Source organism: Astatotilapia calliptera, chromosome 23 (assembly GCF_964374335.1).
Source record: "Astatotilapia calliptera chromosome 23, fAstCal68.1, whole genome shotgun sequence".
NCBI classification, from domain to species: domain Eukaryota; kingdom Metazoa; phylum Chordata; class Actinopteri; order Cichliformes; family Cichlidae; genus Astatotilapia; species Astatotilapia calliptera.
In genome coordinates, this window is record NC_137443.1 from 32,422,278 (window position 1) to 32,442,560 (window position 20,283).

General features: G+C 39.0%; 1 protein-coding gene across 4 annotated transcripts in view; it reads left to right on the forward strand.

The window, feature by feature from the left end:
* LOC113016462 (beta-1,3-galactosyltransferase 1-like) overlaps positions 1-20,283 on the forward strand; it is a 203,118-nt gene that overhangs the window by 93,273 nt on the left and 89,562 nt on the right. For all 4 annotated transcript variants that reach the window (XM_080297204.1, XM_080297203.1, XM_080297202.1 and 1 more), the window contains exon 2: positions 2,205-2,260. The gene's annotated coding sequence lies outside the window, so the exon portion shown is untranslated. The remainder of the gene's footprint in view (positions 1-2,204; positions 2,261-20,283) is intronic.

Consider the following 20,283-nt stretch of genomic DNA (forward strand, 5'->3'; position numbering starts at 1 on the left):
GGACTTCAGCTAGAATGGAAAAAGATACAAAGCTGGAGTTATTCTGCGTCTTCACGCTGTCAGCTGCCTCTTCTTCTCTCATTCTCTCCCTCTCCTGTTGCTACTTCAGTCGGGAAACTGATCAATGATCGGCTGATCGGCTTTTGTCTCGTTTGTTTATCGCCCATTTTGCACCAGAAAGAGGAAACCAGCGGATGTTGCGCTAAACAACAGCAGCACGTTTAAGCTTGATAAGCTGTTGTTAGAATTTATTTAATATTACTTTCTAGTATCAGCTGATGTTTGCTGGAGCCACAGCTGTAAAGCTGCTGGTCATGGTATCGGTTTGGATATGTGGTGAGAGGGAAACATGAAGATGAAACCAGGAGATGTCCTTACTGAATCATCAGAGCTGAACAGGTGATGGACAAACAGGTTTACATTTTAGGTGACATGAAATCAAAATCAAATCACTTTTATTGTCGCATCACATGTGCAGGTACACTGGTACATACAAGTGAAATTCTTGTGTGCAAGCTCCACGAGCAACAGAGGTGTGCAAAAATACAATAACATAAGAACAAGCAAAATATAAGAATGGGTAAATCTGAGAATTATATGAATAATATATGTACAATATAAGAGTGTATGCGCATTACTGAATGTATACTAAATATGTATATCTACGTGTGTGTGTGTGTGTGTGTGTGTGTCTGTCTATCTATCTATCAATCTATCTATCTATATTTTTTAAAAATTAAATGGAATAAACAATAAAATAAAATATACAGAGGTTGGCAGTTGGAAATGTGCAAAACAAGTGGCATTTATATACAGTATGGAGTGCATAGTGTTGAAGTTCTGGTAAGTGAAGGTGAGGTGTCTATGAAGTGTTCAGCAGTCTGATGGCCTGATAGAAAATGAATGTATGTAATGAATACAATATCAGGGCAAATAACAAAGTCCATGTATGTACTATTCTCTTAAAGGTAAATACTGTTGTTAGAGATTTATTATTTTCATTTTAGAGTTACTAGCTGTGTAGTTCTGTAGTAAAAGATGGAAATATCTCAGAGACCACCAGAGAGCTGAAATCATGAGTTGATAATTAACTAAAACTGAACCTGAAGGGATTTTAATTTGATTTGAAGTTTGATTTTGGCATGCTGTTTTAATAACAACAAATAAATACATTTGAGGACATCACCTTATGTTCCTGGGCTGCTTCATTGGGAAATGTTGACAATTCTATGGATGTAAATATTGACACGATAAAAGGTGGACATAGAAACTGTGATGTCATCCATTAGCTTGTTAAGTCCCAAAAGCACATGCTGGGTAGAATATTGCCATTAACGCATTTTACAGCTGTCAGTCCTGCACTGAGTCATGAGTATACAACATACATGGTTTATTTTCACCATGTAGTACCTGCCTACTAAAATGGGAGTGATGAATGTGGTGAAGGAGTGATTTCAGACACAACAGGAGGACATCCAAGCAGGTCATATTGATGTCCTGTGACTGAAATATTTCCTTTTCACATAATTTTCAAATTAGGCTTGTATTACTTGGTGCTGCACACCGGGTAAAAGAAAACATGAAAGTGTTGTGAAATTTACCATGTGCAGGCTCAGCATCTGCCACTGAGGCTTATTAATCAATTGAAAACCTTAATTTGATAGGAGAGAATTTCATTTGACCTTTTCCGGGCGTGAGTGGGTCTTGAATGATAAGTTCTCATGAAAGAGCATATGCCGATAAATCCCTCCACTTTCTCCTCCTGTTTGTTGCCACAGTTAGGGGAGATAGTGCCGGTGGCTGCAGCATACTGATCAAGCATTGGCTGATTACACTTAAAACTCACGTCAAGATCTATTTGAGTTCAGCTGAGACTTTACATGAAGGAAAGCGTTTGTGTGTGCACAGTTTAGAGAAGTGCAAGCTGATTCTTTGTTTTATTTTCTGACAGAATGGGTTCAGCTTTTAAGTAAATGAAAATTCATTTATTCAAGTTAAAGAGATTCTTTTTAGAGATTCCCGGTGATGTTTCAGCCTCAATAAAACACATTATTTAAAATGTTAAGACTTAAGTCTGAAAGCCACTCATACTCCATGCGATATAATCTGCCATTGTCCTCTCCTGTATACTTTATTTCTTCAAGTCTCATTACATCGTCTGACCTGCCGCTTTCTCTCTCTTTTTTGTGTTTTCATTTTTACAGGGATGTTATGAAGAGACGGGGCACAAATTACATTGGATGAGAGCCAGCTGTGGCAGGTATGGTGTGCTACACTGACCTCAGCTTCCTGTCCGTTTGTCAAATTGCTGCTCACTCATGGGTGTAGCCTGTTTCTGGTTTTAAAAGGGTTTCCATAATAGGCAGACACAGTGGTGGTGTATTTCAGAGCTTTTGGCTGGAAGAAAGCCAAAGGGAGTTGAGAATTGAAGTCTTGAATAAAACCTATTGTTGCTTCTGAGGTTCACCGGGCCAATCTTGCTGTTTGATGAAGCAGAGGCTTTATCACCCCTGCATGCATTTAAGTCTCTTGTGTTCTCTTTGTCTTCAAAGAGAATGACTAAATTAATAATTGAAGAGAAAACACGGTGTGTGGTGCCTCCCAGTATATCAATTTCTTTCTCAAGACATTCTTGTCTCCCTGTACTGTGGGGCCAGAAATATTAATGCACTGCATATTATAATGATGCATATATGGATAAAAGTACAAAATGTCAAAATGTTACAAAACAAGTGCAAATGTATTTTGTTACTATTTGTAGGTAGAAGTTTACGTTACTTTCTACTCATCAAGTGCATGAATTACACAGTGATTTTGGGCTTTTTCTTTGATTTCTTTGAACTGTTATTTTTCAATGATCAAATAGCATACATCTTTAATGAATTAAAAAAAAGAATTTTGTACACAAGTTTGAATTTATTTAGGATTTTCTCTAACACATGCAGGGTAAAAAGACTTCAAACAGCTCAGATATATGCTACACCCTTCTACAATGTCCTTTAACTTAAGTTAAGAAGCCAAGGCTTCTTAACTTAATTATAACTGACTACATCTGGTAGCTTCTCTCAAAGGTATAAAGGGTGATATTTACTTGTTTTATTCATGTTGTGTCGCACAAATCTTTTGCTATATAAATATTTTACCATTGTCACATCCAAAATCCAAAATCCAAACGTCCATTGAAGTCATTGAATCTACAGCAATATAGTTCTAGCAAATTATAATAATGGATTTATTTGCCCTTCTTTAAACACATCACAGACTCATACAGGCACCCCTCCAAGAGAGGGGCCTGCTATCAAAGCCAAATTTCGAGGAGCAGGTTTAAATCCTGAAAAGTAATTTGATTTGATGAGATCTCAGTCATCCTAGGTGATAACACTATCCTAAACCCAATTTTTGGAGAAGGCCAAAATAGATGTGTTTTTTTTCTTTTGTTTTTAGAAAAAAAATATTAATATTTATTGATTGGTTTCAGAATTATTCTCCTCTAAATGCACAGTAAATTTAGTGGATTAAACTTAATTTCCCTATGAAAGGTAGTAAGGTGGAGTATATTGGAAAAACGCATCTAAGCCCACAGTTTGTAACTGTAATTTTTAACTGTACTGTATTCACATTTACAATACTACTACTGCAGTAATAATGCGTGAATGTCATCTCATGGCACATCTGAACATCAGGTTTGTTCTATACCTTTATTTTGCAATCTGTCTGGTGACAATACAAAAGTCTGGATCAAGGCTCTTGCTTTGAGTTCTTACTACTGGGCTGTGCACTAAGTGAAAGAATGAGGAAAGTCTTGTAATAAGAAAAGCAGAATGCTTCTGAGTGCACTGAAGTGATGGGAAATATATGTTCCCATCTGTTAAGTACTCAACAGATGTAAGGAGTAGTGCTAAATGAATGGAGGCAGTTGAGTTAGAAACATCTTAAAGAGATGATACTTCCTTCAATGTTCATTTTGTTATTAGCCATCATAACCATGACACTTTGTCTAATAATTTTCATTAAGTTTAAATGGTTATGGTGTAATTAGTCATAACATAAGGATTTTAGTAAGTGATGAAATTACTTTTAATGTGGCTTCCTTGCAAAATCAGTGTGCTGCCCTCTTGCCATCACTGTTTCCGCCTTGTGTCTTTTTAAAAGAAAAATAGGTTTGAGATTGAAAGCTTCTTCAGAGAGAGAGAGTGCAGTAACAAAAAGAAAAGACTGGGAAGAAATATAGATGCTAGTAAATGGCGTCACTTTAGAGACAATATGAGGTTTATCTGAAGTTCACTTTCCTACAGTTTGGAGCTATGTGAAATGGGGAGCTTTTCCCCATCTTCAGCCATAATTGTGGTGAACTAGTCTATACTGTTATTTACACTGGGTGAAATCAAGGCTACCTTTGACCAAATAAAATAACTGTTGTCAAATATACAGCCAGAATTATTTAAGTCTATTTAAGTCTAAATAAAGCCTGCAGACGAGCAGTGAGCAGTAGCTAACATTCTTTAATCCAAACACACAAAGACAACAGACAACCAAGCTTGATGGAGCCCCTGCATGTCGGCGGGACAGACGGTCAGCAGAGTCTCCCTGAGCCTAGCATGGCTCTCAGTTAAATACCTTCTCCAGGAACAAAAGGCAGTACACAGCTGTTTCACACCTTAAGGTTCACACTCCCTTGCTACTTCCCAGAGTCCTCGAAGAGACAAAAGACTCTGGTCTGCTTCCCCAAACTTCCTTACTACACCCCCACCATTTGTCTTCAGTATGGGTATCAGACATGTTAAAATCCAGTGGCACCAAGGCATTATACAAAAATAATGTGATTAATACATAAATGAAAGAAATTCCTATACAATCCCACCCTTTGATTCTTATATCACATTAAAACCAGAATTTCTTTCCTGACATTCTGTATATCACATCAACATTATTGTACACTTAAAGGAGTTTCACACTGTGTATCCTCACTTCACTGTTTTCCCACCACCCTTTGTTCATCTTTAATCTTCCCCACAATCTAAGCTCTCACATGCAAATGGCAGCAACAATGATACAGAGGAAAGGTCTTCTCCAGAGTGTCAAAGTACTTTGCATGGCAAAGTGAAGCAGCATTAGGTGGTCATTCCAGTCACGGTCATGGCTCCTGGTGTCTGTGCCGTTTACAGAGTCATAATTCCAACGCTGATCTCCCTCTGCGCTGTCACCTTTGGAGCTTGGCACGCTCTCTCCATTCCTCGATTTCTGTTCCAACGCGGCTGTAGATTTAAGGCAGAGCACGTCGTACACCTTAGTTGTCTTCCTCAACTTCAACGGCGAAACTCTTTCATTTTATTTAAGATTTTGCTGTTCAAAATCTCCTCGTGACAATCCTTTGGAAGCCCAGTGGTGCAGCCCACTGTCGTTTGTCTGCTGTCCTACAGATGGTTCCTGCTTCTCAATGGTCCTCTTGAAGCCTTCTCTCATGGTCATGGTCTGCATCTGCGCCTCAGTCAATCCTTCCATATCTCTCATGTCGCGGTCTCTGCAATTTTAAAATGAAAACTTCCCCGGAAAACCCTCTTTTGCCCTCTGTCAGCTTATCACAATTGGACATGCACAATGAAGTTGTGCATTGTCTGTTAAAAATTCCCAGGGCTTCTCCCCTGGAGTAGTTTCACTCCAGGCCCTGTTGTAAGAAAAAACATTAGCCAGTGGTGTGTCCTGCTGTAAATCATGTGATTAGATCCCACGATTAACCCTTTGCTGTGGAAAAAGTGATGTAGATGTTAACGCTGCGCATCTGTATGCACACTTTCTCACAGTGACCTCTGCACTGTAAACAATACAAGGTCATGAATAACACACCGCTGGTAAATTCACAGACACAGAAAGTGGCAATTAAAAGGTTAAATCAGCACGGCCCAAAAGCTCATGCAACCTGTTGCTGTCACCTTTCTGCTCCTGTAAAAAGAAACATACATACATCCACCCTTTTGTCACTGTCTAGGTGGAGGTGCAATCTTGCATACTGGTGTCCAGTCAGTCAACAGTCAGTCCCCATTTTTTATTTGCTGACAGTAGAACCTCTCGTGATGCAATAAGTTTCTACTGCCAGCAATGACGTCATTTCAAAAAAAGAAAAAACAATTTAGACTGGATTACCTCGCTGAATCCTTTTTGACAGGGACTTGTTTTCTGATTGTCCCAAATAAGTGGCTTTCTCCCGAGCCCATTTTAATTTTGGAGAACCTCACTTGCGATTGGTCAACATGTTGTGTAGTGCTTTCGATTCCGATTTTGCAGGCCTGCTTGAAAAAGAGAAAATTGCCAAGCAAAAAATCTCAGTGCACTGTTAAAATCAAAAAATATGAAGGCCTCTTTTTAGAAGTTGTCTAAGCATACTCTTTTAGAATAATAGATCAAAACTGGCAGGTTCAAAGTGGTACCAAAGGAAAATGCATCAGTAAATCTCCAAAACTTTCATCCACCAGTCACACCTCACACAACAGCAATATTCTATTAGATAATGAGTGTTTGTTTTCCCCCATGTTCCCAGCTGTGTGTCATGATAAGACCTCCCTCACACATCAGAAACCAGAAACTCAATAATCTATTAGTCTCCACTCATCTGACCCTCCTGCAGCATTCTGTTCACCCCTGCAATGATTCAATCATCCCTCCCCAAAAATAATACTAGTTCACTAGTCTATGTATCACTTCTTAACCCACTAAGTGAACCGGACAAGATGATGGTAACAGAAATGCATGCTTAAAATACTGTTTGATCTTCATGAGCTTCATTGCATGTGTGTTTGTGTTAGTAGGATTAATGCATTTTTCTGTTTGTGTAATTTTTGTGTACCTCTCCTCTTTGCGGTGCTCCAGACACTTTTCAATTCTCCATGCAAGGCAGTCGTTTTTACTCCCAGTTTCCTAAACCCAAATTTCATTCCCACACTAAAACAGCCTTCCTCCATGTCCTCCCCTGTTCCTTCCACTGTGGTGTCATCTCATCTCCCCCCCTTGCAGCAGTCCAGTGAGAGTCAGTTGTCTTTCAGCTTTGTCCTGTGTCTTTAACACTCTCATCTTGCCATTTTTGTGCCGAAAGTGGCAAATGTCCAACTCAAGCAGTCTTTTCAAAGGTCCATTCACACACAGTGAAGGTGCAGCTCGTTGGAAATGCACATCCATCCATCCAGTCATGATGATGCCATTTTTCTCCTTGCTGTCGCTGTCTTGCACAGCTGCTGCTGCTGGACCTTTTCTTCACTGCTCAGGATGCTGCTGTGAGCTCTTGAGATCCATCTCATTGGTCTGGAACTGCATTTCTTGTCTTCAGGGAGAGATTCTTGGAGCTTGTGTTCTCAGGGTGACAAACACATGGAAGTTAAGCTGTAAAATAATTCAGCCAAAACTTGGCTTGAGTGTTTCTAATCATGTTAACCTATAATTTGCTTCCGACTGCTGCGCGTGGAAAATTGATCCGGGTCTGCTCTTCACCTGCAAGTGACACACTGAGACATTTTGATCATTCGTCTCCCTACTTGAAACAACACATCTCCCCTCTCTGGTTCTGATCTCCCCTTTCTTAAAATCCCAGAGAGATTTTAGTTGTTCTACGTTGAAAAACACCAAACCCTCTTCCTATTTTTATTGCTTATTTTTATCAACAATTCTGCTAAAAAGAAATTTTTCGTGTGTCCACCCTAGAGGAGCTGGTGGCCTGCAGTACCACCCAGAGGTGTGGACTCGAGTCACATGACTTGGACTCGAGTCAGACTCGAGTCATTAATTTTATGACTTTAGACTTGACTTGAAAAAATGTTCTAAGACTTGTGACTTGACTTGGACTTTTACACCAATGACCTGGGACTTGAATTGGACTTGAACCGGTTTACTTGAAAAGACTTGATATTTCACCCCAAATATAAAATTTAACATGCATATTATATAGATTGAAAATGTGACGTCATTCAGGGGTAGAACCGCAAAGGATTCTGGGAACTCGTGGCAAGAGGTACTAGCGCACGCAGGCTTTCAATTGAAACCAGTCACACAGCGATAAAAAGAAACACAAAAATGTCAAGAAGCCGTTGTATTATTAACTGCAATAGCCGGTCGCATGACAGCCACGGGAAGCCGACGGGTAAAGAGATCGGTTGTTATCGGATTACGTCGTTGAAGAGAAATTGTTCAAGCCGTGTTTCCGAAGTAACAAAGATGCGACGGATGGCCTGGATTGCAGCCATTCAAAGACCAAATATAACGTCCCAGAACACTCCAGCTCACAGGTTAGTCTGCTCCAAGCATTTCCACAAAGGTCAGTCTGCTGTTGTAGTTAATGCGTCATTTTCATAACATAATTGGTGATATAGGTTACAAGCAAGTCTGGTGCTGAACAGAAATTGTCGCGCTATGCTCCTTTGTTTATTGTGCATAAATAGTGAATTGTCCTGACACAATATTGCGTTTCGCTTCTGTTATTATGGTACATTGACAAAAACATATACTTTTATTCACAGGATAAAACAGGTTTTTTGTATCACCAATTGTCCAGTACGATTACAGCATACAATATTATTGTCACTGCTACATTTCTGTGATGCTACCAGAAATTATTTCCACTGCTAATTAATTACCGTTGAGCTTAAAGGTCCTATAAATAAACGGTTAACGAATGTGTATTTATGACGACGATTTGTGAGACTGGTAAACTTATGATACGTACGATGGTCTTTACTTTCTACACGGTGCATTTCAAGGTCCTGTACCCATCCATCGGTAAACTGTACCTGGGCTTGTTGCAGTGACCGGAAGTTACTAAACTTCATGAGTGTGTGCACTCACTCCAAGAACCGTATGATTATAAATATGCATATAAATATGCTAGGATGAGATAGCTGACTTCATCTAACTAGCAAATGTTGTCCAGGCTACGTTGGTGATACAGTTTTTTTTTAATATGTATGATATTTTTGTCATGCGATTTTAAAGCCGGTCCTACAACCGCATCCAAGAATAACATGCAGCTTATCTCAGAACTGTCCGTGAAAATTATTCCAGGAGCTAAGTTTAATTGAGCTGCATTTTAAAGAGGTGCAATTTCACAATTTGTGTATACTTTCTAAGTTCACTATTTTGTCATGTGTTGAGAAAAACACAGATTTAAAAATTACATGGTCTAATATTTACATTTAGCATAACTGCAACATGCTTTTTCGTTTTTTTTTTTTTAAAGACTCGAAAGGACTTGAAATTCAAAGTTTCAGACTTGTGACTTGACTCTGACTTTTACACCAGTGACTTGAGACTCGACTCTGACTTGCCTGACATTACTTGAGACTTGACTTGAGACTTGAGGATAAAGACTTGAGACTTACTTGAGACTTGCAAAACAATGACTTGGTCCCACCTCTGGTACCACCTTCTCCCTCTAGTTGGAAACAACTTTTACACACATTTCTACACTCCTCTCTTTTTTTTTTGTTTTTGTTCCCCATTTTCAACATTTTGTAGCCCCATTTCTCACTGTTTTTACACACACATCAACTTTTCCCACACAACCATTCTCTGCAATCTTACACACCACACATTTACTCAATTCTTACCATACAGTCACACATTGAGTTTTGTCTCTGGCCGCCCGGTGGAGCGCTGCTACTGGATCTAGATCCCATATTTACATTCAGAGCGTCCCCTGCAATGGCCTTCTTCCCTTACCGGCAGAAAAGTGCTAAAATACCGTCACTCCACACACTGTATTGTGCAGACGTGATTATCAACGGTGGACTTGAACCACCGTTCCCTGTGATGGGCTGGTGTTTTTGCAATTACTCTGGCAGACGACTGCTTTTCTTTTGCACAACACAGGAACCGAACACAAGCCTGGGGACTCGAACCCCAGGATTTTCCCTCCAGAGACTCGAACTCCGGAGCAGCAAGCATTTCACCGCTCGGCCAGACAAAAAAACTCCTCATAACTGTATACAAAGTTAGCTACAACTCACCCATCTGCAGCAGTCCCCTCAAAATCGATGATCTCGGTGGTAACTGAAACACACGGCTCTGTGACTCCTCCATTTCCTTTGCTTCAACAGCTGGTAGGACAAAGGTACCTTTTTCCTCAGGGGTGATCAGCCCGTCCACGGAACCGTTGTTCAGCGATCACACGGACCATCCCATCCTCGTCGCCATTTTGTTGTGGAACTTTTCTATTTAGCACCCATGTACTTCCTTCTTCTATCTCAGCAACAGTACAGCCCTTCTTTTAATTAACAGTCAGTCTGACAAGACTGCGTACTGTAAAACAGAACAGACAGGTTGCTGACATAGGATTCAAGTGATTGCTTCAGTTTTTCAAGTCCACTGGGGCTTTTATATCAAAGGCAGTTGCTATTTCAACTTTTAACTAAATTCAACTTCATTTCAATGAAAATGGGCACAAATTAAAATATTAGATCAAATAAAACCAGTGTGTTTCATGGCCGTCTTCCCGGCTTTCTTCAGAGTTATTGATAAAATAGTTCAATAAAAGCCAGATTTTAGAAAGCTGCTGTGCTGACTTCTAGAACTATAGAGCTAACAATGAAAGGTCTATAGAGCCTTCAAAATGTGGAAAATCATTTTAACTACTCACTTCATCTGGACTCAAGAGGCCTATTGGAATTTGTACTCAGCTCAGGTACTGTAGGGTTGACCACAGGTTTTTGCATCAACTATGCTGGGTTTGGTCTGACAGTGCTGAGATCACCCCGGGTCTCATTTTTGATAATTAGAGTTTGCATTGGTTCAGAGTAGCTTAAATGAAGTCTAACATTTTATTTTATTTATTTTATTTTATTTAGCTGTGACAGTTTTGCTGTGCAGTGATGTTACCAATGATGGTGAGACAGGCACATATTTTTGTGTGCTTCGCTTTTCTTTCTTTCTTTTTTTTCGTTACAGCTTACAAAAGACAAAATCTTTTTACATAATATGTTTAGACGTTTTTATTGGGTCACGCACATTTGGAAATGTCATGGCACTACAACGGAGCACTCTCAGGTCGCCAAAGAAGCACATGAAATGAAAAAAAAAAAGTTATGATTGATGGAGTGGAATTCAAAATAAACGTACTCTTTTACCATGGATCCTTTCCCATAATGCAATTCTGTAGCGCATTAAATATACAGCCACGTCTTTTAAAGAAGTCCCTCCCCTTAGTCTGTAATGCAGCCTAAAAAACTCCCTACATATTTCTAACCGACATAAATCTAATACCAGCTGAGTTTAAAAAGGTCCTCCAGAGCCAAAGGAGACATTATACAGCTGTTTTCACAGGCTCAGTAGGCTCATGCCAAAGTGAATTTCAGGATGTGAGATTTCACTATTAACCCCTGCCACAGTTGCTACAAATTCCACAACGCGCTTGTGGCCAGTGGATAACATTTGGCAAAATTTTGTTTAAATAAGACATCGCTATCAGCCGTCATCCTGTATGTTTTTCTTCACACTATGCTACTGTCTGCAATATCCTGCAGAGACTTTAAACAGTTAGCATACATATGCCAGATGCTCCATGGAAGCTAAAGTTCAAATCCCCTGCATATGTGCACTTCCCTTAGCGCCGCAGGCAGGGACTGTGTGAAAAGGTCAACTCTCACACTGAGTAAAAGAAAGAAATGGCTGGCTTTCATTTCCCCTCACCGTTCTGTTTTTAGACGTTGATGCAATTCAATGGCTGCTGCTTACTCCTACTCATCTAATCACCACCAAATTAATAAATTAGTCGTATTTCTAACCAGCCTATATTTTACAATTTTCATCCTTGAAGATTATTTTTACGTTACGGCACGTTTAATTGTAGCAGTTTTTCAGCTGGACACATTTTGTTTCTTGCTGCATTATGATATTCCAAGCTCTAATTACACTGAAATGTCATTTTCTAAACCCATCAGTGAGGACAGCTCCAAGAAGAAACTCTACTCAGTAGTAGTAACCTAATTGAAATACAGGAGATTAGAGAAACACATCTGGCTGCGGTGGATGTTGGATATATTTTTTTTTCAGTGCCTTGTTTTTATGGCTACAAGGAAAAAAAATGGCCTTCAAAGCTGCTCTAATCTCATACTTCAGAGGGCTGGAGAGAGTTTTTTTGGGCAGCAGACTGTATATCAGGAATGTAAAATCTGAATGCACGGGCTCGTTGTGAAATATTTAGTGAAAGGGACTCAATGTGATGATGGGCCATGGGGTGGAAGAGACTATATCTGAGAGGGCTCTTTGAGCTTCTTCCCTTTTTTGCAGATTAGGACTGTGGGAGTTACAGTGGATTTGGTATGAATCTGAACAGCAAAATTAAGTAAAATTAAGTCTACTTTAGAGCACTAGTCCATAACTCTCTTATCTAAACTGAATTTGTTTAGATAAGAAAGCTCTTGGGACCTATATCTCATACACATTAGCAGCGTTAGCGAAGCAGTTCTCTGTAAAAGATTCAAAGACCAGAGCATGTATGTATGTAGTTGATGTGTTAATGAAGGTCACATGCACAAAGTGTTAATAAGGGTTTAATCTCTTATTTAGGTTTGTACCGATCTCCTAAATAGTATTTCTAATTTAATCATAATGTTCGATATCAAGTTATCATGAATTTCAGTAATAAATGGATTCATTGCTCATCCAGTCCAAGTGCTACACTACCACCTCAGTGACAGGCTAATTGAACAGTACATGCCGAAGATCCAGCTGCTCCAGGCACTATTTGCATAGCTTCATCATAATTTATCAAAGACACCTCAGCAGGCGCTTTATCACATCTCAAGACCAATTTCTCCATCCTTTTCGCTATGAATACATTAAGTCCCCAGCTCATACATCTTTCCAAGCTGTCCTTATGCAGAGCAGTCGTCCCCTGAATTAAGTGTGAACGCAGGGCACAGTTTGTCACGCACAGTATCATGTCAGCCAACCACACTGAAATATCAGCCTGCACCTGGCCAATGGCAGTGAATTATTTAACCGTGCAGTGAGATCGGTATGCTTAATAAAGTCGTGAAGCAGCGCATGGCATTATCAAGTGCAGAGGTTGCTAGTCATTAGATGATTTTCACAATCAGTCGTCAATCAGTTAAATTATTGTTGGTCATTAGGAATGTAAACTTGAACTCGCTGCCCTTAGAGGAAAATCTATTTTCAGCTTAGTGGCAGGTGGAGGGCTGATGAGTAAGAAAGGGTGTGTGTGCACGTGTGTGTGTGTGTGTATGTCGCACCATGGTGCCTAGTAATTAAATACCTAGATTTTAAATTTCAGTGATCAAATCCATTTAGCAGAGAAATGGAAGAAAACTGGGTGTGTTGAAATTCTACCCCTATGTAAATAAATTCTGGATACAGTATAATAGTAGTAGCCACTCACACCGTGCACATTCTTTTTCAAGACACACAAGCCCCAAGCAGGGTGACAGGGTGACATTAAATCACAATTAGTATCACACTAGTCAAACTTACTAGAGAACAACACAGTTAGGGGACACTGTGCTGTTATTTACTATCGGAAAGAGTTTTTGAAGCAAGGTTAAGAAAAGAGGTGACAATCAGTGACTAGCAGTATAGCTTCGGCTGAAAGACAGCACTACAAATGTTTGCTTTGAGAGTGCTGATAGAGATGTATGGAGAAGGTCAGGAAAGGTTGCACTGTGTCTTTGTGGATCTGGAGAAAGCATGAGCGAGTACCAAGAGAAGAACGTTTCTAGTGTATGAGGAAGTTAGGAGTGGCAGAGAAGTATGTGAGGGTGGTACAGGGTATGTATGAGGACGGGGAAATCATGTTGAGGTGTGTAATCGGAGCGAGAGATGGATTCAAGGTGAAGGTGAGATTAGGGCTGCTCGATTATGGCAAAAATTATAATCACGATTATTTTCACTGAAATTGAGATCTCGATTATTTGACGATATTTATTTAACCCTTTAAGACCTACTAGAACCAAGTCCGCCAGAGCTTATATTATTTTTTTACATGCTGTAGTGCCATTTGTGGGAGCATTTCAAGTTGCTATACATCAATACAACTGTTATAGCCCATATTTTAATAATATGTATGTATTAAGTCCATAGTAATTACATTAATTACAAAAAAGTGCAATAAACTACAAAAAAATTGAAAATCGTTTTTGTTGTTTTTTTTTACATATATTTCTACTTGGAGAAATTTAAGAGGTTTATCCCTCAAAACTTTAAATACAAAAAAGTTGCAAAAAATAGTTTACAACAACAGGAAATTTATTTTGAGTGTCTTCATAGTTTTATTTTGGAGATACAGCAATTTTTATATACTGCAGGAAAAACAAAAAACAATCCTATGATGCAAATTTGCAAAGAAAACAGCAGGTGCATCAAAATAAACTATTTCCAGCAGTGCAATTCGAGTTCTAAGTATCCCAGAAACTTCAGAAAAGTCAAACATGACTTATAAAAACACCAGTATAGGCTTTTAAGGCCTACAAGTAAAAAACTACATTTTCCGCGAAAATGACGTCACTTCCGGTTTCGGGCAGGAAATGGCGGACATGCGATAGTTAGCGGTGACGTCTGTTTCAATGTGGGAAGTGTTATGAACAGCTGATCGGATCGGCAAAGCCTGTTTCTGAAATATTATGTTTTTGTTCCTGCAAGCGCTTTTTATGCAATTTTTGCAAAGCTTTATGTGGAAGGAAACCGTAACCGAGGACAAGCTGATGGCATAAGATGTAAGTACAACTCCTCCGGTTTCATATGCAAAAAAAATTATTGCGCTAGCTTACATGGTTCAGGTTCTACAGGGATTTAAAAATAGTTACACAAAACGGAGCGACCGGCTTTAAAGGGTTAACAATAACAATGTATTGAATAATGACTTTAAAAAATAATATAAAATAGTGTGCAAATACTGATAACAGTGCAAATGTTTGCAATATAAGAAATAAATGAAAAATGTAAACATCTATGTTTAGTGAACTTTGCAGTGTTGCTCTGTGGTGCAGCTACGACGCTGTAGCAACGTTTACACACTATGTCTACTTGATCCACGTCTGACTCCGCGAACCCATAATGTTTCCACACCACTGAAGTTTTTTTTTTTTTACCTCTTTTCAACCAACAGCAGTCACTCTCCTCTCCAAATAACTTCTGCTTAGGTTTCCGAGCTTCCCTCGGGTCCTCTTGTGACACGTGTTCGAAACGCAGAGAGGTGCGCTGGATTTGCCACACGGAGCAGCACGAGAGTAAAGCATGAGGGAGGTGCTAATAATCGGCTCAGTCATTTTTAAAGATCGTTGAAAGCCCAGATCGTAATCGTGATTAAAATTTGATTAATTGAGCAGCCCTAGGTGAGATCACATCAGGGATCAGCTCTGAGCCCATTCTCGTGCACAGTGGTGTTGGTTGACAGATGACGTCAGCCAGGATTATCGGTGGACTGTGATGTTCACAGATGACACTGTGATCTGTAATGAGCAAATGGAGGAGAGCCTGGAGGGGTGGAGGTATGCTCTGGAGAGAAGAGCAATGAAAATCAGTAGAAGGAAGACAGAATACATGTGTATGAATAAGAGGAAGACAGTTGGAAAGTGAAGATTCAAGGTGTAGCGATAGCGACAATGAAAAGAGAGGTGAAGAAGAGAATGCGGTGAAGTTGGAGTGGGTGAAGACAAGTATCAGGGGTAATCTGTGACAGAAAGATAAATAATACAGTGAAAGGGAAGGTTAACAATATGGTAATGAGACCTGCTGTGATGTGTGGGTTGGAAATGGTGGGTTGGAAACAAAAAGACAAGAGCTAGCACCGCTGAAGATGCTAAAATTTCTGTTTGCCAGTGGCCAGGATGGACAAGACTAGATAAGTGCATGAGAGAGACAGCTAAAGAGCTAAGCTAAGCAGTAACTAAAGGATGCTAAATATGTATCTACTAGGCAGGAGAAAAAGAGGAAGACCACAGATAAGGTTCATGGAGGGATAGAGTTAGATGTAGGCAAATGATCTGGTGTGGTAAGCTCTAAAGCAGCAGCTGAAAGAAAAAGAAAAGTAAGAAGAAGTGTATCAGCAGGTGTGGGTGCTTGTTTCCTAGTTAGATTACTATGTAGCAAACACTATAAAATGATGAGTGAGTGAATGAATGGACTGTTTAAACACAACCACAGATAGACAGAGGCAATGCATACAGCAGGCCTGGCCAAAGTAGAGGGGAAGTCCCATGTGACATAGAGTGTACAGACTGTAATTAATGAATTGAATGTCAGTGTGAATAGTAAATTGTCCAATTACAGATTGGATTTTATAGCACATAGCAGATTTTTGTGGTTGCATCAAAATGAGTTGTACTTAAACGGCTTGCTGTCCACCTATCTATGTGTAACACACATAGATAGGTGGACTTTGCATCAATAAAACGATTACGTTTTTATTGAAAGGTTGACTTGTCTACTGACGTGTGTTGTTTGGCACTATTCTGTTCCAAAAGGTCTAGTTGTGATTGTGGCGTGGGAACCACAATAAAGCCTCTTAAAGTGTCTTCAGATCAATGAAGTGAGTCTTTTATAAGCTTTCTAAACATCACAGTGGGAAAGGGCAATCTCAGAAGATTATACTTGTCAGATTAAATGAAAGTGTAGTGGGGTTTCAAATGGAGAGCAGAAAGAGGCTCCTGATTGGAACAATAACGCCTCATGGCTGTGAGAAAACAAGCCAGAGGTGCGTGAATTCATCTGACGGTTTAAAATTGGCCATGTGTGAGACTGTGTGTGTGTGTCTGTGTGTGTGTGGAGGGGGTGTTCAGGTAAGTCCTGTGTAGGAAACAGTGAATTATTCAAGACCCTCTTGTTTGTTTTTGCTGACACGTGAATCATTGCACTACCTTACCTGCTCCTGGTGTCTCAGCTGACATGTAAAATTTCAAATCATATGTGTGACCTGTCAGGTGAGAGTCATGGAGTCGAAGTAATACAAGATCGGATGGTAAAGTCATCATAAAGTAAAAAAAATAATAACAATAATTTGTCTGATTTCCCCTTTAAAGTTGTGTTCTTGTGCAACACATTTAGATCATTCCCTGAAAACCCTGATCTGACCAGCATGTGGAACTAAAATGTGACTTTTGTGACTCTTGCATATGCATTTCTGGGAGTTCCTTTCTTTATGTGCAGAAAATAGAGAGGACTGGATTTAAATCAAGTATGCAAAGTGATTATATGTAATTTATCGCTATTTGTGCCAATATGTAATGCTTTATTTATTTATTTATTTATTGAATGCTTTATAATTTTGTTTTATTATTTGCACTTGATATGATGGCAGTTATTGCTTGGAGGAGCTATTGCAGAGATTCAAGAGAGTGTGCTACAATCCACTCATGCTGACGTTTTTGGAGTGTCAGATGAAGATGTGATAAAAACGTACAGATTACCAAGCCACCTAATTCTAAATTTGCTCAACGAATTTAGAGATGACCTTGAACCTCCAACCAAAAGAAGTCATACTAGCAGCAACAAAAATTTTGCTGCTCTTCAGTTTATGGTATTGGCTCTTAGGCTGTGTACTGGGGTTCAAAGTGAAAAGGCTGAATGACAGAGGAATGAAGATATTGACTTCGGACCTGATCTTAAAAATAATTGGGTCTTGAATGAATGTCAATTAATAGCGGCCCAGTTATTTTTGAACTGGTTTGATAGGTTGTTTGTTTTTTTGTTCAGAGGAATGCATTCACAATACATTCAATCCTTAAAAAAATGTTCTTAATAACATTTCAATTAAACATTTCTAAATTAAACAAACTGGTACCATTGCAGGACTATGAACAGCACACATGGTTTTCACCATCTAGTGAGCTGTAATCTAACGCATGAGTGTTAGCCCTACACAAATTCTTTGATAATACACACACACACACACAATCTGCTAATTCAGTTTTTTCTTAAACAGTCAGTTAACACCACCAGTAGTGAAGTATAAGTATAATCTTTTGCAAATCAGGCATTTCTGGCTTGTTTTATCCTTTGAGGTGATGTAAGTTGTCTTAATACAAAAATGCTATGGAACACAATGTAACAATATTGTTGCACGGCTTATAGTCCTGCATTAGAGCCTGTCAGTTACTAACGCCTGTTTCCATTATAGCAACTCTGTGTGCCAGACAGTTTGGTCAGACAGTATGTATGACCATGTATGACCTGTATTTATATGCTTTTCTGATTACAATTAACAAGCTGCACCTATTCGGTTAGTAAATTACCCGCAGCTGAATATGATCTCTAACTTTGCGACCTTGCTCTAAATTGCGCAGCTCTTGGCAGATTGGGCCCTTATATTGAAATGAAGTGGCTGCACCTGCGTTTAGAAAAAAAGCTCAACTTCGTAAATTAACCATGAAACTAACCACATTACTATCAGCGCTATTTCAGGATTGTTCACCATTAAACTTTTTCATTTAGATCAATGAATGTATTTCATTGTAGCCACTTTGTAATATTTTATTCCCACTATTTGAACATGTTTAAGCACTAATTTGCTTTTTTGTGCAATTTTTTATTATCACATACTATGAATTAGGCCCCAAATGCAGACTCCAAGGCAGACTGAGTTAACATAAGGAAATAGTAGGTCAAAGCACTGAAAGTACAACAATTTAACATGTTTAGATGAAGCTCACAAACATAACAAAATAGTAAAAGTAGGACACATTTTCTTAACAGCATAATGAAATAAAAACTGGCCCCATCGTAAATCTTTTTATTCTAATTCTGTCAGATCTACCTGTTTAGTTGCTTATGGATTACAAAAATCTTATCAGCCAATCGGCAGACGGCAGCAATTCAGTGCATTTAGGCATGGTAAAGATGACATCCTGAAGTGCAAACTGAGCGAAATGTGGATGAAAGGGAATTGAAGTGATTGACATTTGACTGGCTGGACTGAGTATTACTATAGTATGGATGAAGCATGTTTGGATGGGCTGATGAATTTTGATTTCTCCTGCAACATTCAGATTGTATGATCAGAATTTGGCATAAACACCAAGAAAGGATTGCTCTATCCTCCCTTGTATTAATGCCTCAGGCTGCTGCTGGTGGTACAATGATTTAAATTTCAGTAGCACAGAGTAATGCAATGACCATGTTCATCAAACTATGACTGCAATGTACTGAAAGTGTGTTGTGATGGCTGTTTAACCCTCCTGCCATCCTTTAAAAAACTCACACCCATCACCCTAAGGACCATTCTCAGCCACGCCATAAAAAGACCATATATCCATATTTTATTCCACTTTAAATTAGCCAACCTTGTAAAACTACTTCTCCCTGAAATATTCATGTAAAGTTTTAATTATATTTTCGTTGTTTTAACCCTTCAAATCCCAGTGTTATTACATGAGCGCCCTGTGTTATAAGCCCCAAAAACCAAAAAACGAAACTAAATATTTCCACAAAAAACCAGTTGAAGTAATATGTGATTGTCATTATAAGTAGGCCTTTAGATGGACCAAAGATTGGCACCAACATACATTTTGACCTGCCATTATTTTTTTTGCATTTTTTTTGCAATTTAAAAATTAAAACTTCAAGGCCCTGAGTCTTCATTGACATCCAAGAAAAGAAGAAAAAATAAAATCATATGATGATAATTTGGGGTTGAAAAATAGCGTTTATAATGGAAGTCAATGGGCAGAAAATGGTCCCCAGGGTGATGGGTGTGGGGATTTCTGCTGCTCAGCCATTTTAGGCTGATTTAAGGAATTCACACTGGAATATTAACATTGACAGGTAAAAACTATCCTGTGGCAAGTTTGGTTATATTCCACTGAACACAGTGGAAATGGCAGCCATTTAACACATAGCAGTGGCACAAAAAGGTCCCAAGAAGGCAGGAAGGTTAAGAAGTTAAAATCAACTCAAACTGGTTTCTTAAACAAACATCTCAATCTAGTAGAGCACCTTTGGGATTTGGTGGAGTAGGAGATGTGCAGCTGACAAGTCTGGAGCAGCTGTGTGATGCTAGCATGTCAATATGGACTAAAATCTCAAGAAAGTTTCTAATATCTTGTTGAATGTGTGTCAGTTCTGAATGCAAAAAGCGCTACAGCCTAGTACTAATAGGGTGTGCCTAAAAGTGAGCTTAAATAAACCTGAAAAGCTTCCACTTGGAGGATAAAAGCCCTGCCAGCAGTATTAGAGATTCCTTCTAATTATTGCCTTTATTATATTTCATGATATAGGCCACTTGTGGATTATTGCTCTGTTCATCTTTTTTTTTTTTTTAAATAAAATGTAGGAAACCAAGCTAACACTAGCCCTGAT